The sequence below is a fragment of the Pleurodeles waltl genome, chromosome 9 (genome assembly GCF_031143425.1).
Source record: "Pleurodeles waltl isolate 20211129_DDA chromosome 9, aPleWal1.hap1.20221129, whole genome shotgun sequence".
NCBI classification, from domain to species: Eukaryota; Metazoa; Chordata; class Amphibia; order Caudata; family Salamandridae; genus Pleurodeles; species Pleurodeles waltl.
Genome location: NC_090448.1, coordinates 622,766,384 through 622,778,652, shown reverse-complemented (window position 1 = coordinate 622,778,652; position 12,269 = coordinate 622,766,384). Strand labels below are relative to the sequence as shown.

At 43.7% G+C, this 12,269-nt stretch overlaps 1 pseudogene; it reads left to right on the top strand.

Moving 5' to 3' along the window:
• The first annotated feature begins 1,366 nt into the window (after positions 1-1,366).
• On the top strand, positions 1,367-11,669 carry LOC138259752 (nucleoside diphosphate kinase A-like; annotated as a pseudogene).
• Positions 11,670-12,269: the final 600 nt, after the last annotated feature.

Sequence of the window (12,269 nt, the reverse complement as noted above, 5' to 3'; positions counted from 1 at the left end):
CTTTTCTGAGCCTTCGTCCTGCCTAACGTCATCTCTCCATTATTATTTTAATATGTATGTGTGACTAATGTCTGTATTTGCCCTTGAAACGTTTGTTTTGGATGCATGATCCGGTGCAACATTTCTGAAATGCTAGGTTTGAGGAAATCTACTCTTCAGGAAGTGCACCTAGGATGTAGAACCTAAAGGATTGTTATGCCTTTGAGGGTTTTTTTTTCCAGAAACTTATTTGCCATAGTCTTGATTCTCGTTTAGCTGCAGTGTGTTCTGTTCTCAGTTGGTTTGATATTTTTAGAATACATGGAAGAGTACATAATCCATGTATAAAAGCCAATCTCCGATTTGTTTGTTGCAGGCACGTTCTAGCTCAGCCCCTTGCAAGGAAGGCATGAAGTTGCCTAAAGTGCAATAACTAAGGGCCTTTTTAGTTCCGATGTCAGGGTCTCCGGCCAGATCCAGCCGCCCAGGGGAATTTCAGGAAACGGTGTATAAAGATGCAGATTCAAATACGAAACAGTTTTTTTCCTTCTGCTGTTTATATCTGCTCGATGAGCAGAAAGGGAATACTTATGGAAATGTTTTTTTAATGTTTTGTGTAATTATAGGGAAAACAATCTCTGCAGGCTTGGACATTCTGAGCTACAACTTTTTTTAAATCTGACTTGTATTAAACGAATTCCAGCATCCTTAAGCAACATATCTTAACTGCATTTTGGTGTTTATTTGGCACTAGATAGCGCAATTACGTTTACGGGCGTTCTTTCATATGAAGAGCAACGCTGAGGATTTAAGCATTTTGTGGGAAGGGTGATGGTGTGGCCGTACTTACAAGGAATAAAGTATCTTCTAATACATTAGAAGGCTATTGCATGTCACCTTGAGTTATGTGAACTTATAATGGAACAGCATCTGCTTTCTTGTTTTACATGATCAAGGATCTCCTTGGTGACTTGAAATATCCATATAATGTACGACAATGGAGTAGTCTTTCGTTCACCTGTAATTAAGAAATAATGTATCTGCTCAACTAAGTTATTGCAGTTGAATTCTGACCTCTCAATATGGTGCGAGCAGCCAAGGTGAAAGGCATGCCATCGGGAACATCATTCAGCAGAAGTTTAAAAAACGAAAACAGGAACTGGCCGTCTTCTGATCTTTTTTGAATAACAATGTGACCAGTGGAAAGGTATTTATGGCACCGTGTTTTTCCATGGTATAGAATGACCAGAACAATCAGATCTCTGCATGTATCCACACAATCTGAGTCATAACATTCTTAATCTGATTTGAATTAGAATTTTATTTTTGCAAACACGTTTGCAGTGCAGGTGATCCTTTATCCATGTCTGTAATATACACAAGTGCAAAATACCAGTGATGCAAGTGGTTTGTGGGAGGGGTGATGGTTTGAAGATGTATTATAAGGAATAACAACCTTTCTAATACATTAGAAGGATATTGCAATTCACCTCATTCTTCAGCCTCCTTTCTCTGTCCATTGTAATCCGCAGTGACAGACGATACTCATGTGTGGAAGGGGGTACTTTATCCCCTACAGTAGTTCGAGGAATGTACGAGACATATTTGTCACTCTTTAGGATTTGTGTATTTCACAACTCAGAACAGACCTGTTTTCTCCTGACCTGGCTTAATCAGGGAGCCTAGTCAGATCTCCAGAGAAGCCTCCTTGCTGTGCCCGAATAATGGGATAGCCTTACAGTGATCGAGAAGTCAGACTACCTTAGAAGTTATTTAATCTGCAGCTCTAACTTTATTCTAGAATCTCCAGTTTTGTGGTTTAAATTGTGCTTTTGAATAGGCTAGCTTCTGCTTTTTCTGCGAAGTGCTTTTTTTTGTAACTCGGTCCGATAAAAAATGGACTGATGCATTTTTGTTAAACCTTAGTTTTTGTGTGAAGTTTACGTTTAGATTTGAAGCTGACTTGTGTAGGGAGCCCAATTTGTTTACTTCGATGTACACCTTATTATGAACAATGTTAAGTTTTCTGTCACCCTCTTGCCTTCTTCTAGGAACATGTCTGGTAACGGTATTACAGAACGTACCTTCATTTGCATCAAGCCAGATGGCGTTCAACGGTGCCTGGTAGGAGAGATAATCAAGCGCTTTGATCAGAAGGGATACTGAATGGTGGCAATGAAGTTTATGCAGGTGAGAGTAGTCTTTGGTTTGCGTTTTGTGTACACAATTGATAGGGTCTAAGCATACACCGTAATTGGGTAATGATATACTGTGATATTGGGTGTGAACTGCTGTACTCAGATCACTGGCATGACCAGGGTTGAGTTCTCATCACCCAGGTAACAATACTTTCTTTGCCACTTGCAGGCTTCCGATGAACTTCTGAAGGAACACTAAATTGACCTGAAGGATCGCCCTTTCTACTCCGGTTTGGTTTAATATATGCGCTCTGGCCCTGTTGTTCCTATGGTGAGTGTAGAATGGTCTATGATGTGTATATCCCTACTACTCTGAAATTATGGAGTTACTCTTCCATTTAAAGTTTTTTTTTTAAATGGCATTTGTGTGCTGACCTAGAATTCCAATTTCCTCATACCAATAAAGATTCTTGAGTTAGCTCCAGCCAGCTTCCTAGAATGTGGAATGAAAAGACCAAAGTATGTCCTAAAAGATCCGTGTTTTATACCCTGAGGTAAACCAGGCCCTAGTTTCTGGGAACTACCTGGTGTAAATCCTCTTGGATGAGCCTGCCTCGGTTTTCAGTGCACAATAGTCTTGCAGCTGAACCAGTATGAACTCCTTTTTACTTGTACATCATGTTGTCCTAGCCCTTTGTTTCCTCCCTAGCTCTCTATAAATTGGTAATTAACATTGGTAACCTCTTTCTAGTTCATAGTCAATATTGTAGCCAGATTTCTCCTCTAGAATATTCCCTAGCACCATACTGGGTCCAGAGACTTTTTTTAAGCAATGCTCCCGGAGTACAAGTAGGTGGCATTATATGGCTTCATGGTGACTTCATACAGTGTTGTGGAGCTTCACATAAGCCCCACCCCTGCTTGCTGACATCATTTCTTGATCTTTTTCGATTCCCTCACATATAACATTTGAAGGAAAAAATATATTTACAGGTGATGGTGCGACTACTTAACTTGTGACCTTAAGGTGATCAGCAGACACCTCAGTAGAGGTGGGTGGACAGTGAGGAATCTGCATTTAGACTATTCACCAAGTAGCACCATTGTCTGGATATTTCAAACTGAAGATTCCTCATCTTAGGAATGGATGGGACCACCCAATGGTGGAGGGTCCTCTTACATGTTGAGAACCAAATAGGCTAAAGTCCCTCCTGTCGGATAGGTCTCAAGGTGAATTTCATGAATGTGTAGGAAAGTGCCACTGTTGGCATGGCTACTCCCCACTTTTCGCCTGGTGTTGATGCCAACTTTTATTGACGGTGTGCTAGGATCCTGCTAACCAGGTCCCAGCACCAGTGTTCTTTCCCAAAATCTGTACCTTTGTTTTCAGAATTGGCACACCCTTTGCACACAGGTATTCCCTTTGTAAAATGTATACCTGGTACAAAACGGCTCCCTCACCAAGCACATGCACACTCCCTTTGCAGCTTGTGTATGCTGGTGGGGAGAAACAGGCAAGGCAGTTGACATGACCACCATTTCAGGGTGCCATGCCCACAAGCTACTGCCTGTTGCAAAAGGTAAGACACCCCTACAGCCCTAAGGCAGGGTGCACTATACCACAGGTGAGGGCATAGCTGCAGGAACCATATGCCCCTACAGTGTAAGTTAATTCTTGGACACTAAGTGCAGTGTGGCCATAATGAGTACAGGGTCTGGGAGTTTGTCATTATGAACTCCACAGCTCCAAAATGGTTTCACTGAATGCTGAGCAGTTTGGTATCCAACTTAGCACAGTGAACTCCCACAGATGACAGTGGAGTTTATTGGAAAAATGCACTAGGGGCATTTTAGAGATGCCCTCTGTATGTTAGCCACACTGCTAAAGCTGGACTGACTGGTCTTTGCCAGCCTGTTGCTTTCAGACCTGTTTCTGACCACATGGGGTGGGAGCCTTTGTGCTCTCAGTGGTCAGAAACAAAGCCTGTCCTCAATGGAGGTGCTTTACACTTTCCCCTGCTGGAGCCGTACCAGCTGTTGGTGATCCTCAAAGGCTCAAGCCTTGGGTTATAGTGCCCCAGGGCAACTCCAACTGGTGGAGTTGCCACCCCCTGGACAAAGCCCCACTTTTGGCAGCAAGTCTGGTAAAATTAGGGAACACGCAGCGAACATCCCATCCAGGAGCACCCCAAAGGTGTCCAGAGATGAGGTGACACCCCCCTTTGCAGAATCAATACCCTGTGTGACTTCTGGTTGGAGACTGCACTCATTGTCTACAGCTGGCATCTCCCTTTGGTATTAAGGTACTGATAGGTGGCTGAATACCAAAAAGATGCTTGTCTTGCCACTTCAGATGTATAGCCTCCTGGCACAATGTACTACACCACCATACATATTGCTGTACCACTTTGGTCATGTTGCTTAAGATATGTGCCAGCCTTCCCTTTAGTGGTTGGTAGTAAGGCTTTCAAGGCCAAACTGTTTTCCTGTCGCTCAGATTGGTGTTTCTCTGCGTCTTAAGAGAAGAAAACTCAGCTGGTTTGTACAGTCTAAGCAAAGGTCTGCTGAACATGACTTGAACCAAGTGGCCATGACAGTAAGGGCGTCATTAAATAGTAGCAGTGGCTCACATTTAGTTTGCCTTGTATTTTAGCAAGTCCAGTTGACTTTGGCTTCCAGAGTAGGCAACTGTAAATCTAGGTGTTATCCTGCTCTGTGCACTTTTTTCTGTTAGACCAGATAGTGAGACAAGCTCTGAGGTATCTAGGCCTTTGGCATTTTGCAAGTCAAAATACAGCCCTCCTTTATAAAGAAGGGTAGACCAGGTTTTCCCCCTCCTTGTTAGTGTTAAGACATTGGCTATGATCCTGGAACACGTTTGAGCCAAAGTTGACTTCTGTTGTCTGACAGAGCTGGTTTGAAGGAAGAAGCTGAAAGTCTGGCCGCATAACCACTGGATGTGCTTTAGTTATTTAATACTGCAGGGCTGGTGTGATCAGGTATTTGTTCTCACTGCCTACTTGAAGGTAGCAACTTTTGCCGTGTCAGTGATGGCTTGGGGAATTTGGGGCCTGCAAGGATTGACAGAACATCAGATTGTTTACGTGATATTGCAGTCTCTTGCCAGATTAAGTGGAGGTATAGAGGCCTGCTTGACTTTCTTGTGCTTATGGTATGTTTTCAACCTACCAGCAGCTTTTCAGTGTGACTACCTTTGTGCGGGGCCTAAGACGTGACTGCAGTCAAGAGCAGAACCTCTATTAAATGCAGCCTCTTGAGCCTGGCGACTTAAAGCTTTGCCTATTGATCCTAGATTGTCTTTGGGTGCGTAAGGTTGCACTTAATGCCTGAGTTTATGTAGTGCAAGGACCAGAGGCACATGTCGTTTAGGTCCATGACACATTTGTCTCCAGCAGTTTGGGGCTCAGCTTGAATCCTGACTTTTTCTGGGGAAATTACTTTCTTGGACCACTGTTTTTAGCCTGCTTGGGGTCTGTCAAAGATGTGGGTGGAAGTGGAGCTCTGGATCAGTCTAGGGGCACAGGAACCTAGAAATAGTTGTTGGTGCACATTGGATAGTGCTTGTGTGGCTCTTTCAAACTGCTGCAGAACCATATGGTACCACCTACTCGCACATAAGCATTGCTGAAAGTCATTGGTTACATTACCTGTGGGCACACATCTATTGGTGTCGAAGCAATCTGTTGCAGTAGTTTGTATAGTCTACATATTGAAAGTAGAATTATGCTTAGTTTGTGTAGGCACTGATGTTCAGGTCTTCAGGCATCTTACATGGTTACATTCAAGAACCCAAACTCTGTTAAGCTGATTCTTAAGTTTTATAACTTAATTCCAGAAGGATTAAGTAAGCGGGCGTTTCAGTGATAAAGACTACCTAGCAAATAACCTGTTTATGCTCCCCTCCTTCCATATCGGCCTTATTGGTGGCTCTCTCAAAATAATCGCCTGGGTGATGTTTAATAGCTTACACTTGGGCAAACTATTCCAAAATCTTGTCCTTTTCGGCTTGGGTTCTGCCAGAGTCTGGGTACAGTGGAGCAGTGCTTTAACCTTTATTGGCAAGTATACTGTCGCCAGGTGCTGCTGCTGTTATGGATTTGTCAATAGCGTTTGACTATCAATCGACCTAAACTGTGGCAGTTGGATTTGTGGGTTGAAGCCACATTAGTGAATTTTGTGTGTTAATCACACATAATTTAGTAGTGAGGGTTTGGTTCTACAGGAAAAATGTCTTGACTGTTAACCCCTTCCCTCCTCTTACCCCTAAGGGTACACCAAGGGTTTATTTCAGACCCCACCTGTCATATTAACAACCTGTGCCCCACCATAACCAAACTATCCAGTGATGGTCTTGGGGTCCCTATACTGGTACTGCTTTATGCAGGCAATGCAGTACTTGGGGCATAGACCCCAAGGAATTGCGTACACTGGTCAGGGCTCAAAAAATCATGTTACTCGACCTAACAGTAATGTACTTGACCCGTAAACAGGTCTCCAATTGTGATCCTAGGCAAATAGTTTAGTCACCTTGTTCTTAATCTCTTTTGATAGCACCTATGTGAGCTCAGCATTTCTGCAGTACAAATACAATCTAGTCTTTAAGTAGACTAAAGCTTTCTGCATGTATCACAATAATCTAGCCCATATACCCATGAGGTCTAGCCCACATAACCTAGGACTTTAGTTTACTAACAACATTCCCATCAGGGCAGTAGTGTTTCTGTTTTTAATAAATATATTACTAAACCATGATGTGGTAACATACTGTCATCTACACACGCTCATTCCAAGAAATATCCAATAACCTCTCTGCTAATTACTGAGAACTATAGTGTGTTAATCTCTGAAAATTCTGTTTCAGAAAACATCCTTTGCACCTCAACATGTAAAGTATTCTGATTCATTTTCATCCTACTGAAATATTTTTAATCGCACAAAACAAAGGACTTCCAAACTACTGAAATATACTTACACATTTAAATGTGTTCGGAAAAACCTGACATCCTATATCCTTATATTTTTACATTTTAAGCAGGCGGTCCCACAGTTCACCTCAAAGTCCTGGAACTCTGCAGTCAGAAGGAAAATAAATTGTAAGAAAAACTGACTTTTGACCTCTCTGTGAACACAGAGCAAATTTGACATAACACTATTTAAAGGCATCTTTTATAGCCCCTCCACTTTTCAACTGATCACAACACCTGTTCAGTGGCAACTTGCCAAAAGGGATGAGAATAGCTCGACCTGATCAAAAAAGATGAGTGGTCAAGTGGATTTTTCGAGCTCTGCTGGTTGAATCATTTAACTCTTAAGGGGGGCTTACTTGACCTGGTCACCAGCTTTGGGGAGTCTCACATTATGGCATGTGGGCCAGACCAGAAAATGTTGCAGATTAATGGTGAAGGGGCACTCATTTGGCACGGTGTATGACTTTAGCTACCTGGGTGTTGTTAACAATGCCAGTTTTGGGAACAGCAGATGGGCGTCTCGTCATTTTAATGGTATCGCGCTTCCAGTGTGCATTTGGTGCTGTAGCCTGGGTGAAATCCAGATTGTGTTGAATTAAGCAACTGGTTGGTCTCAAAGTAGCTGGAGAGTTGAACACATCCCTATTTTGGTTCAGGGTGGTGGATACTGCGTCAATGTTAATGAGCTTCCTTAGTACTTTGGTCTACTGGGGGTGCCAGACATCAGCATATCCCTGTGATGGGCTCTCAGAAGACTTTTAGCCATTTTGTTTCTTTAAAGCTATAAACCCTACTTTTGTATCACTATTAAACTATTTTAAAACCCTTGATTTTTAGCCAACTTTGGGATGCATCTCCAGTCTCTTAATGACATTTTGTGGCATTTGCTCCTTTCTAACTGCAACCGTAAGATGCAGGGAGTTTAAGCCGTATATCTTTTCTTAGAAGTTAATCAATCAACATTAAAGTGCATCAAATCGTCTTGAGGTGCTGGAGATGTTGGCTGTTGCATGGTTTGTTCACTCAAATATCCAGGTCTTGAGTTATTTCCAGAATTGCTGGGGTGAGTGGGTGGTCCTGAGGTGCAGTGAAAGGCTGCTCAACGCCTTGGCAGCCAGGCGAGAAAGTGCCTCCTCTGTCGGTTGGCGGATCGGGGGGGGTGTATTGGTGAGGAAGCAGAGGTCAGGAGTTTGCTGATGGATGCTGTTTCTTCATTGTGCAGGGCTTTGTGCGTGGGTCAGCATCTTTAACTGGTATCTCTTCTGGATCGGGAGTCAGTGTGGCTTCTTGAGGTGGGGTGTGATGTGGGTTCTTGTGATGAGGATGAGCTGCTGCTGACTTTCATAGGGTCACTGAATTTTTTTAATTCATCAAATAGTAATGCATTTTATATTTCATTTTTAATGTCTATTTTGCCTATGTAACTGTTAAGCTTTTTTTATGTATGTACCTTTTTTTATAGCCTCGGTAAGTTGGACAAAGTAACTTGGCTTGACTACCAGCAGACTCTGGCCTTTCACATGACCACATCTTAACTTGTCAACAGCCATCCATCTGGCCACAAAGAACAGACTAGGTCTTCCATGGCTGTTTACCATCTTGCACAGTGCAGTCTGTGCACGTTCCGCTAGAGAACAGTGTCTTTCCAGATGCATATCATGCTTGGAGACTTGTAGAGCAGCCACAGTCTACACCACAATTAATTTTGTAAGGATTTTTCTGGCAAGATGCATCATTGATCCTTTATTTGAATCACCACTAACTTTCTCCTTCAAGTTTGCCCTGGCAAGTTTTAATTCCCTTTTGGGAGGGAGGAGGGGGGTATGTGGGGGAGTGCTATCCGTACTCTAGTTGGGAGGGACAGCAAAAGAGCAAGTACAGGCATCAAAATCCTGTATTTATTTCTGCTCTGCCTACCTTTGTGTAGGCATATGCTGCTCCGCAACTATTCAGCACATGACAAACATGGGAACTGGGGCTCGGATTGACTGCACAGGTAAGATGGAGCCTCCATGCAAGCTGATCTGTTGTACTTGATACTTGCGCATACGGGGACATCTCTTCAGTCTCGCATTCAGTTGAGTAAAAGCAGCACCATGTATTAGAATCACCCTTATAATGTTTTGCAGTTCTAACAAACTTTAATGTTTCCCATGTGATTGCTTGGGTAGTTTAACTTGAGAATTCACTCCACGTGAATGCCATACATTTACTGGTAGAATATGTACAGTAGGAGCTCTGTGCAGTGGAATTCCAGTGGACAAACACGATGGGTCGTGTTTAATTGACCATGTGACAATTATTTTTTGCTTGAAGGTTACTGCTTACTTTTTTCAGGTCTGGGAAGGATTTAATGTGGTGAAGACTGGCAGGGTAATGCTGGGAGAGACCAACCCTGTTGATTCCAGGCCTGGGACCATCCGGGGAGACTTCTGCGTCCATGTTGGCAGGTACGTGATGAAAATGGTGTGCATGTGGCCCAGGGAGGAACGTCTTTGCGGGCATCAAATGAGTCACTCACTCCCTGTGGATATGAACACATGATGAAAAGGTTTCCCTGAAGAGGGCTTCCCTCTGTATTTTTGTCATTGCTCTCATGTGATTAATTGCCGCTGTAAGAAAATGTGCAGTTCTGGTACAGAGGACTAATCAATGCATTTACTCCCCTCTCCCCTCCCCCCCCCATCCCCCCCCCCCCCTTTCCGGGAAAAGTCTCCTTGGCCCCAGAGTGCACGGCCAGTAAAAAAAAACACTCCAAACGAGAACACGATTGACTTAATACAAAGTGTGTAGTTGTAAAGAATTGCAGGTGAGACTGACCACGCAATGGAGACTTGCATTATTTGCGCTAGTGCTGCGTTTATGGGAGTGTTGGTTTTAGTCGATTGTAGTCTGTTAAAGGCAGCTTACTCGTGGGCTTTTCTGGCAGTTGCTGGCTAGTGTGTTCTGATTCCAGATTGGTTGGCCTCCCTTAAACCCCAACCCGCCTGCCCCCGGCCCCCACACAGCTTTTTTCCTTTTCAGTTTTCCTTGTTGCAGAGGCATTTACTTTGATAATTCAGTGGCAGCCATCCTTTCAGACTCCTCGTAAGCAGATTGGAACAATGTGTACAGGGAACGGGGATCTGTTTTTATCTCCTGCTTTATGTAAAGTGTTTAGGCTTTGTCGACTTGCTTGTTTAACAAGCCTTTTCCCTCTAAGATAAGCATATTCCCGAAGCTGGATGGAGGAGACCCCGCCTTTAAAGCGGGGGCAAAGTAGATGAGGCTCCGTTAGAAATTCACTTGGCTCTTTTGCTAAGAGTAGCTTTTTTTTTCAACGTGAAAAAGATTTTGAGCTGAGGCCTGCCTCTGGTCTTCTGTTATCACTATCCAGTGCGCTGAGAGCAAGTTGCCCCCTCCACCCCCAGTGGTCCTTCTTGATAGATCTAACCACTGAGTGCCAGAAGGGAGGTAGACACCTGTTAGCAGTCTGACAACAGCTCCATTTTCATAGAGATTGGACGACAGATTTAAGGTGTTGTAACAGAATTGCCAGTGTTTGTATGATCAGTTCATTTGTAGTATTGTGCATAGATTAAAGTACCTTTTTGTAAACTGAGTTGGAACAGTCGGTTCTAGAGCTGGTGATTGGGTTTTAAGCTCGTGCTTTTCAATTAGTCATGAGGGCTGTGATTATGTATCGCAGTCACTTGCTGAGGGTGTATTTGGCCCAGTTTGCAGAACCATAGCAGCGCGGACGGACTCCGGGACAACGTAGGCAAATTACCCCTGTTCCCATGGCAGAGGCCTTGCAGCCATGTTTGCCCCCCCCCCCGACTAGAACACTGCCTGATATGGAAATGACTGCCATGCGAGGCTGATTTGAAACCGGCTCGTTCAAATCGCATCTCAGTTATGTGAACAATGAAAGCTTATCTATTTGTGGTGTGGTTTTTTCCATTCTTATTTCAACTCTTTCCCTAGTAGTCCAACCTTAAGCTTTTTGTGTGGGATGACGGTAAATTAATACACGCTCATTAATCTCTTCTGCCTCCTAGTCCCTTTATTGCTGACTGTGGGAACGGACCTATTTTGTTCTGATGCAGGCAGGTTACTTGAACGAAACCATCCAAGATGTTAAAACTACTTGTATCGAAAGCAGTTTTTACCAAGCCCACATGTCTATCAATTTGCTGTTTTTTCCAGTATGTGTAGTCTTCAGGTTTCTCATATCTGCACTGTCCTCGGTTTTGTGAACCCTTCAAACTGTCGTAATGGTGTGCATCAAATGTAGGTGCTGCTCTTTGCACTCTAATGTCTGTTTCCTCCCATAGGAACATATGCCATGGAAGTGACTCTGTGGAAAGTGCCAAAAAGGAGATCAACTTGTGGTTCAAGCCAGAAGAGCTGATTTCTTACACTAGCTGTGCCAACGAATGGATCAACGAGGGGAACTGAGGCAAAGGGTCCCATCATTGCCTCTTCGTTTAAAGATCATTCCCTTGGGGGAGCACCTTAAGCTTTTTATTGCCTTGTATTTCTCAGCTCGAAGCAATTTGTAATAAACACTTTGCCGGGCGTCTTTGCTTTTATGGGTGTTTTGTGACCTCACATGTTCTTGTTTAGTTGGGTGCAATGTAAACAGAAGTTTAAAAGGGTGATCAGTTATTTTTTAAAGTTCTTTATTGGTATTTCAATGTGTCAGCAATGGTAAGACTGACAACAGCATGTGTGCTACAAACCTTGCTACGGGGAAGGTCCTGTGTGGGGCCCCAACTGGTGCCGTCTCGCTTTATGTGGATGACGCCCTAGCGTACGAGAGACCACACAACAGCTGCCTATTTTTTTGGTTTCTTGGATCTCTGGAACCAAGACAAGTCTCCAACTGAACTAGGGCAACTCCTGTCTTTCCCCCGCGGAGGGTTTAACACATGGCTGCAGAAGACTTGGAGACTGACCGCCTAACTTGGCAATATGAGATGCTCTGCTACCGTGGGGGGGTGAATGGTCAGACCTTCTTGACAGGAACTATGGCAGGAGCCCGACGTCACTGCAGCTGTCCTGGAGCCTCTGGATGCAATAGCCCTTGTTCTTCCCCCTGCCTGCCCCCTTGCAATATATTTAAAAAATGCTGATACCGCCACACCTTCTATTACTTTGTAGCAGTGCCAGTGATGCGCAC